Genomic DNA, 8,414 nt, shown 5'->3' on the forward strand with positions numbered 1-8,414 from the left:
GGGAGGCAGGAGGGCGGGGGCCTTCGCTGAGCCCGGGCTGGGGACCCCTCGGCGAGAGCCCTCCCCGGTCAGATCCCGGGCGCCGAAACCGGGGGGCGGCCGCTGCCGGAGCCACGCCCTTCCCGCTGCCATCACCAGGCCGTGCCCCTTCCACATCTTTGACGTTGACCCTCGTATAGTGACCCCTGCGACTCCAGCAGGCACACCTAGATGATCCCAGATGGTCTTTCCTCCCGGAACCCTCCTTAATGCCACCTGCCAAGTCCTTTAGACCACGGGAGGAGGGCGCGGACCCTGGGGTGAGTGAGTGGACCCTGGGTGGGGTGAGTGGACCCCGGGGTGGGGTGAGCCTTCCTCTACCAACACCCCTCGGCACCCTGTAAGCAGTTTTGTTTCTCGCTTCTCTCTTTTTAGAAACAGCTGGGTGTGTCCTGCAGTCCTGGGGGGAGCCAGGGCCTCCTGCGCCTTCGGCCATTCTCCGCCGCGGGCCCCCAGCCCGTCTTTTTCATTTTGAAACAGGGGTCAGCTAGTTGTGCAGGCTGGCCTCGAATACAGTCCCCTGCGTCAGTCTTCTGAGTCCTTGGGGTTCATTCTTCTTTTTTCCTCAGTGACATCAGTGTCCCCACTTACACATTCTTCCCTAACATCCTTGTTGAGGGCTGCGTATGTTGCAGGCATCCGTTTGTTTTTCTCTGGATAACAAGCATTTACTGACGGCTTCCTGTGTGCCGGGCACTAGGCTGGGTGGAGGGTACACACTGAGAGGGGCCACGCAGCTCCTCCCTCCGGAGCTTGCTGCCTTCCAGGGGCCAAACAGAAGGCCCTCAGGGAAAGCACAGGCTCTAGGGCAGGGGTCCGCACAGCCAAAGAAGGCCACAGCTGAACTGTGCAGAGCGGGGAGGCTGGCTCTGACCGGGAAGGACGGGGCTCCCTGGAAGCCTCAAGTTCCGTGGCTCCTGGCAGAAGGTCGAGGCAAGAGTTCTCCTCTTGATCCGTTAAGACAGCATTGGAAAGTCTGGAAGCTCTTGAGGCCGCTCTGATAGGGTGAGTTTAAGAAGCTACTTAGTGCTTGGGAGGCTGAGGCAGGAGGATGGCAAGTTTGAAGCCAGCCTCTGCAACTTAGCCAGACGGTGTCTCAAAATAAAAAGTAAAGGAGTGGGTTCTGGTTTATCGGTAGGGTGCTTTAGCATGGGAGAGACCCTGCGTTCCACCCCACCCTGCCAGTGAGTGAGAGAGAAAGAGGCAGAAGAGGAGGGGGAGAGGGAGGAGGAAGCCTCCTGGGAGGTTGGCTGGGAAGGAGGCGGGATGGGGGATCCGCAGAGGCAAGAGCAGGAGGTTGTCATCCGAAAGGAGGCCGAGGAAGAGCAGCTCAGCTCCCGCCTGTGGAGCCCCTGCGCGTGCTGCTAGGAAGGTCCAGTGGAGACCACGCTGGAGAGACGCTGGGAGACAGGTCCTTCCTGAGGTGCAGCGCGGAGTCACTGTGCGCGTGTGGCCCAGCCACGCCCCGGCTCAGCATCTGCCTGAGGAACTGCAGGGCCCTACGAGGTCCCCAGTGTCCTCGGGTGGGGAATGGAGGGACAAGAGCGTTTCTTCCAACAGGACACAGAGAGCCCCAGGGAGCCGGCGCACGAGGTGGGGAAGCTCAAGACTGGCTGTGTGCTTGTCTGTCTGTCTGTTTGAGGGTCCTGCTTTGTTGCCCAGGCCGGCTTTGAACTCGGGTCCCCCGACGCAGCTTGGCACTACAGGTCCCGCCACCACCCTGGGCTGGAAACCACTCGTTTTGTACAGGTGAGAGAAGCCAGCCGTTAAGGTCACATGTCCCATCCCATCCTAACGAAAGGTCAAGAACGCGCAAAGCCTGGTGCACCGGGGGTTCCCAGGGCGGGCAGGAGGAGCCAGGACTGCTGGCCCCCTACCAGGAACTGAACCCAGGGGCACTTGACGCTGAGCCACCCCCAGCCCTGTTTTGTGTTTGAGACAGGTCTCCCAGAGTGGCTCAGCGCCCTCTTGCTGAGGCTGGCTTTGAACGCTGAGATCCTCCTGCCTCAGCCTCCCAAGCTGCTGGGAGTTCAGGGTGCCAGGCGCCGGCCTGGGGTGGGTGTGGGGGGAGATGAGAGCACCGTTAAGCGCCACGTGAATCTACCAACCCCCTGAATTCTACCGCGGGAGTGGGTGCAGCACCTCACATGGGTGCCCTGTCACGTGAAACTGTCCCCAACTGCGCCCGGGCTGGGTCTGGGGAAGGAGGGGGCTGCGCCGGTACCGGGAAGCGACTGCGGGGATCCCCTGCGCTGGGCGAGCGGCCGAGAGGCGCGTGGGTCCGAGGGAGAGGAGGTTGCTCCAGGAGAGGGACAGAGGGGACCCGAAAGTGGCCCGGGGCTGCCAGCGTGGCGGGAGCAGAGGGACTGGCAGTGGCCAGAGGCAGGAGGAGCGAGGATGTCCAGGAGCGGGAGGGGGGCGGAAGTGGCAGTTCCCAGGACAGCAGCCGACCTGCGGTGGCGCTCGGCAGCCTGGAGGAGACCAGGGCGGAAAGTGAGGAGCCGGCTGAGGGAGGGGCGGCCGTCTGCCCGACGGAGCCCCTGGCGGGTGGCCCGAGGGCAGAACCTCCATCACCATCCCGCAGCCTGGAGCCCCAAATCAGGGCGTGGCCGCGGCAGGTCCCCGCGGGCTGGGGAGACTGTCACTGCCTCTGCCCTGGATCTCTTCTGGCCTCTCTGCACGTCGGTGCGTCCAGATCCCCCTTTTCTTAAGGTCGCCAGTCGGACTGGATGGGGGCAGTCCTCAGGGTGGCCTCGGTAAAGATCCGTGCAAAGAGGTCACGTTCCAGGGACCTGGGGCCAGCTCTGAGGCTCTGGAGGGAGACTGTGACCCAGTTCCTAGGAGAGGGACGGGCCATTGTTCCTGAGCCAGCCCCCTGTTCTTGGCTCCTGGGGCCACACTTTGAACACGTGCTGCGGGTCCTGCCTCCCTCCACCGCGGCCCTGGCCTCAGCCACCTCCTCCCGTGGCGGGCTGAGCCACCCCCCAGCCCTGTGTGTATTGATTTTTTTAGAGACGGGGTCTCACGGAGTTGCTTCTGCTGAGGCTCCTCAGATCCTCCTGCCTCAGCCTCTGGAGATGCTGGATTGCAGGCGTGGGCCACCGGCCAGCCCCCTCTTTCCTTGGGGGCCAGGGACGGCCCCTCTTCCCTGCTCACCCTCTCAGGCAGCCTCATGCTCTCTGAACCCATCTCCACCTGTCGGTGCCACAGTCCTGCCCAGCACTGGCTTCTCCCGGCTCTAGATTCACGTCCAGCTTCCCCATTGTCTGCTCCCTTTTCTGCCCACAGCAGGTGGCTCCCACCTCCCCTGGGTCAAAGCCCAGGTGCTGCCCTTGGCCCACCCCCTCCTCCCTGTCTCCCTCTCCTCACCCAGCTCCATCCACACAGGGTGGTGCTCCTCCAACACTGGGCTGCCCCAGGGCCTTTGCACAGCTGTACCCTCTGGTTTCTGCCAGGTCTTTCCAAGGGTGGCTTCTTCCTTTCTGCCTTTAAGTCTTGGTGTCACCGTCACCTCCTCAGAGGGACCTTCCCTGACCCTGATTACTTTTTTTTTTTAATTTCTTTTAATATTTTAAAGTTGTTGATGGACCTTTATTTTATTTCTTTGTATGTGGTGCTGAGAATCGAACCCAGTGCCTCATGCATGCCACGCAAGCGTGCTACCACTGAGCCACGATACCAGCCCCTGATTACTTTTAAACCTCTCCTTCCCACCTTGGCACTCAGACTCTGTCCCCGCGGCTTCCCCCTGTTGCTTCACTAATCTTTGGGATAGTCCGCGAGTCGATCAGCCAGCTGATGCTCCTGGGCTTTGGGCGCCATGCACAGGGGTTTGGGGCTCTCCTGTTTGCTGAGCGGGTTTGCTTCCCTGCTCCCTCTGTGAGTGCTCAGTAAACACTGTTCAGAGGCCAGCAGGTCCGGGTGGGGGACAGGTGGGCTTCCTGCTGGGGGGACGTCACTGGGGGAGGAGCCTCCCTGTCCCTCCCGGGGCCTGCGGGGCTCACCTAGCTGCCAACAATCAAAACAGAGAAACATCCTTCAAAATGGCTTCTGGGGTCTGGGTCGCTAGTACTCAGCACGCACGCGCCCCTGGCTTCCACCCCAGGCCCCCGCCCCGCGCGGGGCTTCCTGGGCTGGGAACCTCAGGCGCAGCCCACCCACCGTGTGGCCCAGGGGCTTCAGCGTCAGCCCCTGCCGGGCGGCTGGGTGGTATCCTGGGGAGGCCATGGGCGCACGGAGAGCTCCGTCTTTCCACCAGGTGTCAGCAGGGGCACAGGCTCCCGCCTCAGCATCCCGCCTCCGCCCCCTCCCCAGGGCTCTCGGGTCCCAGACCTCCGCCCACCACAGCCAGGCACTTCCCCCGCAAGAGGCCCTTCATGTCCGGCCAGGGTCAGCGGGCTGTTCCACCTGGTGTCCACTGTCCCCGGAGCCTGCGGCCGGGGTCTGGGGGGAGGAAAGCCAAGGGAGGGAGCGCACAGACCCCCTTTGGTGGCTGAGAAGGACGTGCCAGCAACCACAGACCTGTGTGCTGAGAGCCCTGTGTCACTTGGTCAGCCCCCACCCCCACCCCCGAAGCCAGCACTCGGGCCTCAGCAGCGGCCTCCTCCTTCCAGGGCCGAGGAGATCCGGGAGAGGGAGAAGGAATTTTAACTTGGTCAAGGAGACAGACGGGGCAAGTGGCTTGTCCAAGGTCACACAGCTTATAAATGGCAGAACCAGGATCCAACGACCGATGTCCCGGCTCTGAGTCTGTGATTCAAAACTAGACTAAGTTCAAGGTAACCGAAGATAACGCGGAGTCGCGGAGTCTGAGCAGCCATGAGAAGACCAGCCCCAGACCGGTCAGTGGGAGCCTGGGGAGGGCGGCCCGCCCTTTTCTGTAGGTTGACCTTGCTTTAAAGCGAAACCTCTTCTCTCCCTCTCCTCGGTGGTTTAGATGGGCGGAGGTGGCGCAGTGGTGAGCGCTGCCCAGCGGGACCTGCCTTCGCTCGCTGCGGCGGGCAGACACGTGGGAGCAGACACCTATGGAAACTGCTAGAATCAAGTGGAGACGCTGCTAGGGATGCGGCTTCCTGGCCTCGGTGACGTCCTGGACGTTGCAGAAACCAGCTGTGGTTTCAGAGACACAACCTGCGACAGGGGTAAGGACAAGTATAAACGCCGCGTCCTCTCCCCGACGTCCTCTGTGGGTGACACCAGACTTGCAATCAGAAGTCAGTTACAAGAAAGAAAATATGATACTTACTGTCGGTGACCAACGGTGGGACGGGGACCGCGGGGCCAGGGGCCAGGCTGTCAATCCCAAGGCATCTATGGGAACTGACCTAGGGGGTCCGGACCCTCGTCATCCCCTCATCCCTGATTTAAGGATGGGAGAGTGAGGTTCAGCGGCGAGTTACTCAAGAGCTGTATTCTGCAGAAAGAGGAGGGACGAGACATGAGCCCCTACGTCTGGCCCGCTCCAGCCTTGCGCCAACCCCACTGCGCCAACAGAGAGGAATTTGGGCACTGATGATCCTTTTATTTATTGGAGCTGGGGATTGAACCCAGGGGCGCTTAACCATTCCCCAGCTCTTATTTTTTGGAGGAGGGGGGTACCAGGGGTTGAACTCAGGGGCTCTCCACCACTGAGCCACGTCCCAGCCCCATTTTATATCTTACTTAGAAACAAGGTCTCACTGAGTTGCTTAGGGCCTCGCTTTTGCTGAGGCTGGCTTTGAACTCGCGATCCTCCTGCCTCAGCCTCCCCAGATACAGGATTACAAGTGTGGGCCCACTGCACCCAGTTTCGTTTTGTTTTGAGTCAGGGTCTGAGGCTGGCCTCAAATTTGCTATCTTCCTGCCTCAGCCTCCCAAGCCACCGGGATCACGGATACTTTAACATTAACCATGTGCCCTCAGCCTGGGAACCTGAAGGTCTCTTTATTCTGGATCCACCGGGGGCAGGTCCTGGACGGGCAGCTAGGGGAAGGTCTGAAGTCCCCGGGGACCTCCCACTGGCCCGGTGCTGCCCTCCATGGGGCATTGGAATGGGGCCTCTGTCTGTGGCCACGTTGTGCCCACCCCTGATTCCTGCCTTCGGGTCCCTAAGTCCACCTACAGCAGCAGGTCACCGCAGCCCGGGGTGCTCTGAGGCGCCTCCTGTCCACTCCCACCCTGAAGTGCTGAAGCGCGGCTACCAATGGCATTCTGCAGCCTGGAACACCAAGGGCAGAGGATTCCCTCGGGGAGTGGGGCTTCCAACCCGCACTCCTGGGATGCCCTTGTTCTTTTGAAGACTTTGGTGGACGTGCGCGTGGGAGGGGGTGCTGGGGATGACCAGGGCCCCCCACGTGCGAGGCAGCGCTCCACCGCGGAGCTGCACCCCAGCCCCAAGTGTTTTTTTAACTGCTGCATAAAAACTAAAAACTGCCGTGGGATGTCAGCGCCCTGTCGTGTGACACTTAAATCTGGCTAAACCCGAGGACACTGGTCTTCTCTGTTGGTGAACACTCAAACCCCCTCCCTGTGTCTGAGGCCCAGGCGCCTTGTCACTGTGGGCAGCGTGCTGCGCCCGAACCAGGAGGCAGCCGTCTCCCGCGGCCAAGGGGGTGCCTGCCAACACAGGGCCCGCCTGCTCCAGGGGACGGCGGGGACGTGGCCACAAAGTGGGCTTGTTATTTTTGTCATGGGGACCAAAGAACAGGAGATGAAGAAGGGGGCGCGGGAGGGAGGGCAGGCAGGACTCCCCTCCGGCTGGCTCCCTGCTCCCTGCACCTCCAGCTCCGGCATCTCAAGGCCACGTCGTGTGGTTCTGGATATTCTTAGCTCTGCACAGATAGCCACCCATGCAGAGACTAAATGTAGCCGAGACGGGTCGCAAGGACTCTCTTCCTATCCCCATCTGCCCACCCACTACAGATTCTGCTGGAAATTTCCTTGTACTGGGTCTCTCTCTCTCTCTCTCTCTGGCACTGTGCTAAGTGTATCCTTGCTGTGTGACATGGGGCAGATGAGTCTCCCTCTCTGAGCCTCAACTTCCTCATCTTATAATGAGACCACAGTGCGGTGTCCTTGGGGGCGTTGGGAGGAGCAAATACAGTAGGCTCCTGGGCAGCAGGTGCCTGTGCCGGGCAGCTCCTCATCACCATGCCAAGCACCTGAGGCCAACGAAGGAGGAAAGACTTGTTTGTGCTCACATTCCACAGGTCTCAGCCAGGGATCAGTGGACTCGGTGGCTCCGGGCCTGAGGTGAGACGGCACCCACAGTCTCCAGAAGCCACACAGAGGAGAGCTGTCAGCTCAGGGCAGTGGGGAAGCCCAGAGAGAAGCTGGGGACCAGACCCAGTCCCAGAGGGCACACCTGCCCCGCCCTTCCTCCAGCAAGCGCCGCCCGCCCGGGCTCCCACGGCCTCCAGGAGCCCACTCAGCCACGCGTGGCCAACCCGCTGCTGAGGTGGAGCCCTCGGGATGCAACTCCTCGGTGCCAGCCTGCTCCCCCCCCCCCGCAGCACTGGAGCTCCTGCCAGGAGCCAGTGCGCGCACCCATCTTCCCGCAGCGCCACGGGCACCCGCGGTGGCATGGCAGGCCGGGTTTCCTCACGTGTCGACGGGCACTGCAGCAAGGCTGCCTCGGGAGGGCGCACCTGGCCCCCGGCCACGCTGAGGTCGGTCCTTTCTCTGCTCATCCCAGCCCCCTCCCCGATGGTCACAGCTCCGCTGTCCCCCCGTCCTTCTTCCGCGTGTTGCTGGGGTGGAACCCAGCGCCCTGCCCATGCTGGGCACACCCCTAGCCCCAGGCCAGGTGGCTCATGGGAGGGTCCCTGGGGACCAACGGGGGACATCTGCTGGCATTGCGGCTGTCAGAACTGGACGCAGGTAGGATGTGCCATGAGTGGGCAGAGGCCCGGGTAGTGATCAAGAGCCTGGAGTGTACAGGGGGTCCCCACCACAGTGAAGGACCCGCTCTCAGACGTCCACTGTGCCGAGGCTGAGAAACCCCAACCTGGATGTCACATAAGGCAGAGGGACTCAGGAAGACCAATGGCCCGCTCCTCCTGGTGTCCCACCCCGGCTCCCCTGGGGCCATCTGAGTGGGGTGGACTCGACTGCACTGCTCAGACCCATGCCTTGCTGGGCACCTGATCCCCACCTGTGCAAGACACAACTTGCTGCAGGGAAACAGTCGCCACTTGAGAGAGTATGTCCCTGTGATCCGTGCTCAGTCCCTCCTGTGCCTTAGTTCATCAGTCCTCACAGCCACCTTGAGAGAGCACGATGCTCTTCACGCCCATTTCACTGGTGAGAAAACCAGCCTCCCAGCAGGAGCGTCCACGTGGAGCCCAAAGACAAGCCCAGTTCTCTGCAGGGCAGAGCTCACGCCACTGTCACTTTAC

The 8,414-nt window shown here is 61.8% G+C and overlaps 2 long non-coding RNA genes across 5 annotated transcripts in view; one reads left to right on the top strand and one right to left on the bottom strand.

The window, feature by feature from the left end:
- Window positions 1-6: 6 nt before the first annotated feature.
- The window catches only part of LOC125619420, a 17,943-nt gene continuing 9,535 nt past the window's right edge, over window positions 7-8,414 (top strand). The window contains exons 1-6 of one of the 4 annotated variants that reach the window (XR_007350964.1): window positions 7-299; window positions 415-1,048; window positions 1,600-1,788; window positions 4,653-4,880; window positions 4,976-5,180; window positions 7,227-8,174. This is a non-coding gene — a long non-coding RNA (uncharacterized LOC125619420). Of the gene's footprint in view, window positions 300-414; window positions 1,049-1,599; window positions 1,789-4,652; window positions 4,881-4,975; window positions 5,181-7,226; window positions 8,175-8,414 lie in introns of those variants that run through there. The other 3 variants (XR_007350965.1, XR_007350963.1, XR_007350962.1) reach the window with 3 other exon arrangements.
- LOC125619423 lies at window positions 5,133-8,304 on the bottom strand. The gene is made up of 3 exons (XR_007350979.1): window positions 8,171-8,304; window positions 5,285-5,452; window positions 5,133-5,169 (listed from the first exon to the last, which is right to left on the bottom strand). It is a non-coding gene; the product is annotated as an uncharacterized LOC125619423 (long non-coding RNA).

The sequence above is a fragment of the Marmota marmota genome, unplaced genomic scaffold (assembly GCF_001458135.2).
Source record: "Marmota marmota marmota unplaced genomic scaffold, marMar, whole genome shotgun sequence".
Classification (NCBI taxonomy): domain Eukaryota; kingdom Metazoa; phylum Chordata; class Mammalia; order Rodentia; family Sciuridae; genus Marmota; species Marmota marmota.